We start from the raw sequence: 6,638 nt of genomic DNA on the forward strand, positions 1-6,638 counted from the left end.
AGAGAGAGAGAGAGAAAGAGAGAGAAAGAGAGAGAGAAATAGAGAGAGAGGGGGAGGAGGAAGAGAGAAAGAGAGAGAGAGAGAGAGAAAGAGAGAGAGAGAGAGAAAGAGAAGAGAGAGAAAGAGCTGAGCCTAGGCACTGCTCAGACAGGACAAGAACTCAATGAGAGCGGAGAGACAAATGCGTATATTCCGTGAGAAAATCTTACATCACATACACACCTGTCCGTCTTGTCGAATTGGTTCTTTTTTTGTAGCTTCAGAAAATCAGCGTTCAATGTTCGACTATCAAACATATTAAATGTTTATAGTGACCATCATCATCTAAATCATCACCAGTGCAGCTTTAGTGGAGGTTTTACGGCGCTCGCAACTGCATAAGGTCATATGAGCGCCAGAAGATTAGGGATGTTACAAGAGAGTAGCAAACGCAAAGAAAGAAGGAGCAGAGATCAAGACGATTAACGTTTGATAGGAAAGAAGGAGCAAACCACACCAGAGCACCCGCCAACCATCCACTATCATCATCATCATCATCATCATCATCATCATCATCATCATCATCATCATCATCATCAACATCATCATCATCATCATCATCATCATCATCATCATCATCACACAGACAATCTTGTAAAAGAAAGTATTAGTACATGTATTGAGCTATTTTACCTCCGACTTAGATAGATGTACTCCTTTTTAATATTGTACACATAGCCGTTTTGGAAACTGAGGATTGGTGGGTGGTTGGCGGGTGCTCTGGTCTGGTTTGCTCCCCCTTTCCTATCAAACATCTGTCGTCCTTTTCTCACCTCCTTCTTTTTGTCTTTGTTACTCTCTAGTAACACATAATCTATTTTTCGGCACTTATATGACCTTATTGTGTTGCAAGTGCCGTCCAACTCTTACTAAAACTAAACTGAGGATTTAAATGATTCATACGCGTACGACTAAGAAAATGTGTGGATGTATCACATGTTTGATGATTTTTTATTGCTCTGAACAAGGTATTTGTTATCATTTTTTTAAAGTTATGCCATAGAGAAAAAAGGTTGACGGGATCGAGCAAAACGTGTAATTTTTTTGGGCTTCGACAACTTCGAATTACTGTAAAACATGTCGAAGGAACAAAAGTTCAAATTTGTTGGCCAGTGTAATTTACGTTAAAGTTTAATTTATTTTCACATTCTGCGGTGTGGCATACTGCGATGTATACAACTATTTTCAAATTTAACAAGCCTTACAAGATTTTTGACCAATAGGTGGTGTGGTAAAGGTTAATAAAAACTGAACATCACTCTAGCATTAGTACCAAGCATTTTAAAGTATTTAGTAATGATCTCAAGATAAGGACTAGCACGGCATCTTTAACATTTACGTTTGTCTATGAAAACAAACTGAAAAGGATCTAGATCTTAACGTGCCTTTTTCAAGAAATTTAACGACGGTTATCAGTATCAGAGGCTGCACATCATTTTAGAGAGATGAAATTTGAGACTTTTTGGGCTCAGGCACAGTTTCTACTGTCTTCCATAAATGGTGAAATGATTTGACAAGTTTTAAAAAGTGAAATTAATAATAACAATGATGATGATAATAATGATAATAATAATAATAATAATAATAATAATAATAATAATAATAATAATAATAATAATAATAATAATAATAATAATAATCTTCCTACTGACATGAATCGATCAAGTATAGAGCCCGCTTAAGACGTGTACATTTCTCAAGGATTCTCAACGATTCTCTCTGCATGGCCTCCTGACCGTTTCTTATGGCAGAGAGCCTAAGCGGATTACAAAGACCAGATATTGGCGGGAATATGATGATGGAGGCTTCGCTAATCCAGGGGCTTTTTGGGCCGTACGGTACAGGGTCGTGTTGTGATTAGATAGAAAAAGATAACACCAGATAAGATGAGATGAGATGAGATAATAGTATGACGGAGGCCTACACATCTAAACTAAGTACATTTAGGGCGTTCTGGCACAGAGCAGTGTTGTTATAGATTTAAGCTAAGATAAGATAAGACAGGATAAGATAAGATAAGATAGATAAGATAGACAAGATAGATTAGATAAATAAGATATGATAAAATAGATAAGATAAGATGAAATAGATAAGATAAGAATAGATAGATACGATAAGATAAGACAGGATAAGATAAATAAGATACGATAGATACGATAGATAATATAGATAAGATAAAATAGATACATAAGATAAGATAAAATAAGTGAAATAGATAAGATAAGATAAGATAGTATATGATAAAAAAAACGTAATGCAGAAGGATAGAGACCTCTTTAATCTACGGGTGTGTATGAGGAGTTCTGATAAAATATTATGATGAGAAACTGTGATGGAGGCCTATCTAATTTCTGGGCTCTTTGTAGCAGTGCAGTTATTATAAGATAGAAAAAAAAGGTGAGATTAGATTCAATAAGATAGATAAAAACAATATGTAACATAAGGTACGATAGCAGAGCATTCTCTGGTCAATGGCGTTTTCTAGCATTATTTAAATCAATTATAAAATAGACATCAATGTGCGTCTTAAAATAATATTGTAGTTTTGTTTTCATTCTAAGTATTTAATTTTGGTCAATGTTCTCCTAATTAAATTCATCCTGAATTAAAGAAAATATTATAATGTGTACTTGTGGAAAGGTGTTTAGAGTAGAAACAAGAAATCCAACACGATTTGATTTATCTTGAAGGTGCAAGTGTGCACCGCCTTCTAAATCCTCTAAATCGTTGATTGGGGGGCAGGGAATGTCTACGATACTTATTGAAACAAGATATTGAAAGAACGTTTTTTATGTATTTACCAAACAACAGCACAGTGTGGTCTGTCGTTTCCCTGCGATAAAACATTATTATAAACTTATAATATCATTCACTCCATTATGCAGGTCATAGGCCCATGGCCCGCGAGCAAGGCATCCAGAAATAAACTTTTGTTCCGGTATACACAGCCAGAGACCGTTAATGATTCTTAACCGCGGGCCAATTTAGGCCTGCGGGAATATATTATGCAGCCCCTATTTGACATTTATAGTTAAGTGTAAGTTCGGCTCAGGTTTAATCTTTTATGTTTTGTTTTTGTTGTTTTTTTAGAGAGAATTATTCCACATTTTCTCTACGATTTCCTGAACGTTCGAGCAAACAATGTGCCATTATAGTAAGTTCTTTCCCACAACGGAATTTGGTAAGCCAAAACACAGTTCATTACTTACTGACGAGCTTATGGTTCCCGGGTACGGGTGACTGGCCTGGATCTTGTGCAGTTGGCACAGGGGGACATAGTTTAATGATGACTTATTGACGAGCCTTTTCAAGCCACACTGTGGGTTTTGATTGCGTGTTCCCTCAAACCAAATTATCTGAATGAGCAACGAGTATAGGTGGGCAAAATCAGGATAAATATTCGGATAATCGGATAATCCTCAGTAAGACGTTATCCAAATTCAGACTCTTTAACTCTTTTTCCTTGCCCGTTTGCCGAATTGGGAGCACCCATTTGGTGAAGTAGTGCTAACCAGTTTGTTGAAGTGGTTCTAACCCTTTTGCCGAAGCGGTTCATAATTTATACTATTATCTGCCGAAGAGGTGCACTAACATATGATCCGGATTTTGTTAAAGCGACTCATTGAGCAGCCCTAGCAACGAGTATGTTAGAGGAAGCACTGTCACGGCCCGGGATTAAAGCTGGTGTACGGAAGAGAAGCCTATGCTCTGAAGAAATCTTCATGGTCTTAACGGGTATTAATAAACATTGAGAAGATTAGGTCGGGTTGTCCTTTTATTCAATACCTGAAAACTTTTTTTTCTTTTTTGTTTTATTTTTGAGTGGAGTACTCGATGCAGCTCTGGATCACCAAACGCTACCCCCCCCCCTCGGGTCTCCCCGGATAAACGATGTGTGAGACGTTTTTTCAGTGACACTCTCGCCCCTTTTCATTTGTCCTTTGTGAAAAATACGTACTTTACCGTGTCTAAGAGACCAACAGCGCTGGTGGTGTAGTGAGTAGGCTCTGAGTAGTCGCAGGCAAGAGACTTGAGTTTGATTTCAAAGTGTGGAAGGAATTTCCATTTTTCATAGAGTGTCTCCGCCTGTCTACTTGACATGCTGAGTCCCACTCAGTCAAGGTTGGCACTGACTGGAAGGCTATATAGTGTCGCTTTTAAGGAGAAGCGGGCTAACCAAGATTTCGGAGGTTTCTAGAAATCTTGACCAACACCAAAAGTGTGCATTATTGCCCTACCTGTAGGAGAAGTTTGGTTTCATTGGTGTGTATATTTATTTGGTTATAGAGAAAAATTTTTGTGTCTTTTAAAGAAACTGAACAAGGGGCAAAAACTTTACCTTCCATCTTCTCAAAACAGCATTGTTTTTGGGATTGCCCCCTTGTGCTTAAAAGCGACCATACAGCAAAGAGCCTTCTAAATGATCTGAATAGTGTCGAAGGCAGCATACAGAATTTACAGTAATTCAAATTTATGTATTCTAGATAGGTTTGAATTGTGTTTGTGGGCGGTTAGCAGGTACTCTGGTGTGGTTTGTTTCTCCTGTCCTGTTAAACAGCTATCGTCCTTATCTCTCCCCTTTCCTTCTTGTGATTTCATAATTGGATGGTGGGTGGTAGGCAGGTGCTCTGGTGTGGTTTGCTTCTTCTTTCCTATGAAACATCTATCGTCCTTTCCTCCCATTCTTCTTTTTTATGTTTGTTACTCTATTGCAACCCCTTTAATCTGGCGCTCGTATGACATGTAGTTGCAAGCAACGTAAAACCTGTACTAAAACTAAAACTAAAACTAAAACATAAATGGTTGAGACCTCTTATCTTTAGCACTTAAACGACTTTATTGTGTTGCTAGTGTCGTGCAATTTTTACTAAAACAACACAACTTGTGGTAACAACATGAACCGATATTATCCGAAAGAAAAGAAAAGAAAAGGTTAAGAAATAATATAACTATGTCTCTCTAGGGCATGACACCTTGTTATGTAATTCGTGAGAGCGTTATTTGTGTCGGCTTTGACCTGTACATAGATCTCTGAGAAGCGCCATAGAGAAGCATGCATTGATTCTTGTTTCAATGAAGCCCGCGAAGAGACGGAGTGAAGCCATGTAAATGATAATATGCAAGATTGTCATAAATCAATTTCTCCAATCTGCCTGATAAATGTACCGCTTTCATCCCGCGGTGTTTGATTTTTACCCGGGGAAGTTTATCCTTTCTTTCTATCGTTTTTTTTTTGTTGCTCTTCTTTCTTTCCTCTTTGACATTTGATTTTTCTGCGCTCTTGAAGTCTTGGAATGTGGTGCCGATGTTGCTCTTTTCCATCTCTTCCACAATTGTTTTTGCTTATCTTGATATTTTCAAGTAATAAATTAATGACTTTTATTGTGTCGGTCTGCTTCTAGTTGTATTCCAGCTGAAACAGCAGAATATGCAAGATCAAAAAGTGGTATTTGGCAGGTCCTCTGATGAGATTTTCTCCTACTTTCCTGCCAAATATCTACCATCCTTATCTATCACGCTTAGTTCTTTGCTTGTTTCTACACGTATCTATCATCTTTATCCCTCCTCCTACTCCTCCTTCTTTCTTTACATATTTCTATTCAGCAACACATTTGGCCTAATAATTCTCTAAGTGCCGTAAAACCCTCTGCTACGACTAAAAACTAAAACATGAAAGAAAAAACCAATACGAAATAGCTGCAGACACAACATCACGCTCAGTGTAACCGGTGGAGGAACTGGAAAGTAAAAGTAAACTTTGGGCCTTTATTCGGAATTGACTTGCCGTAGCGAGCACATTCGACGTTTTCAATAACCGTGGGACCACGGGTGGGTCACTGTGACGTCATTTACAAATAGCATTTTAACTTATTTTAAGAATGAGGGGAGAGGGGACGGAGTCAAAGTCTACTTTTGCTTCGGGCCGGACTTTCTAGTTTCTCGTAAAGTAATTAAGTGTACGGATTTAACGCTCTTTTCAACATTATAAGGATATTTAAGGGACCAGACCTCAGAATTTAACTTCCGTCTACGATGGGACCAAGCGAATGGGTTGAGAGCCTTGAAAATTCTGCAAAACGACTATAGTTCAAGAATGCCCAGTGTGGGATTAGAACCAGAGCTATCGGCTCCATAGTCCAGCATGCTACCAACTGAGCCAACGGAGCGCCCTTGCCTTCTAGTTTCTGATGAGTACTGGAACTCATACATTTCTTAACTGAATTAGTTTGAATTCGTTAGACCATTTAGTATCTAAACTTTGAGGCCTGACAAATTTCTTGCTCAAGATGTTTCGCGCGTTTTGCTTTGGGGGGAGGGGGGGGGGTGCACAGATGGAAATTCGCCTTTGATGCATCCAAATAAGATATTAAATCTGAGCAAATCGTGGGCAAGCTGAAAAAAAAAGCAGCAACACAGGGTTATCCTTCTAGAAATGGCACCTACATCCTTCTTTTCTTGCCTTTTTCAACATGAACTTTATACATTTTGATAACATTTTTCTCTAGCAGATGCAACGTGTACTATTAATTAAGAAACTGAATTTTTTCTTCTAAAAGGTCACATCTTAAGGCTAAATTCATCTGAACAGGCACTGGCTG

General features: G+C 38.1%; 1 protein-coding gene across 1 annotated transcript in view; it reads left to right on the plus strand.

Moving 5' to 3' along the window:
• Positions 1–6,638, plus strand: part of LOC100861462 (nitric oxide synthase 1 adaptor) — a gene marked incomplete at its 3' end in the record, with an annotated part of 23,951 nt that overhangs the window by 14,987 nt on the left and 2,326 nt on the right.

The sequence above is a fragment of the Aplysia californica genome, unplaced genomic scaffold (genome assembly GCF_000002075.1).
Source record: "Aplysia californica isolate F4 #8 unplaced genomic scaffold, AplCal3.0 scaffold01229, whole genome shotgun sequence".
Classification (NCBI taxonomy): domain Eukaryota; kingdom Metazoa; phylum Mollusca; class Gastropoda; order Aplysiida; family Aplysiidae; genus Aplysia; species Aplysia californica.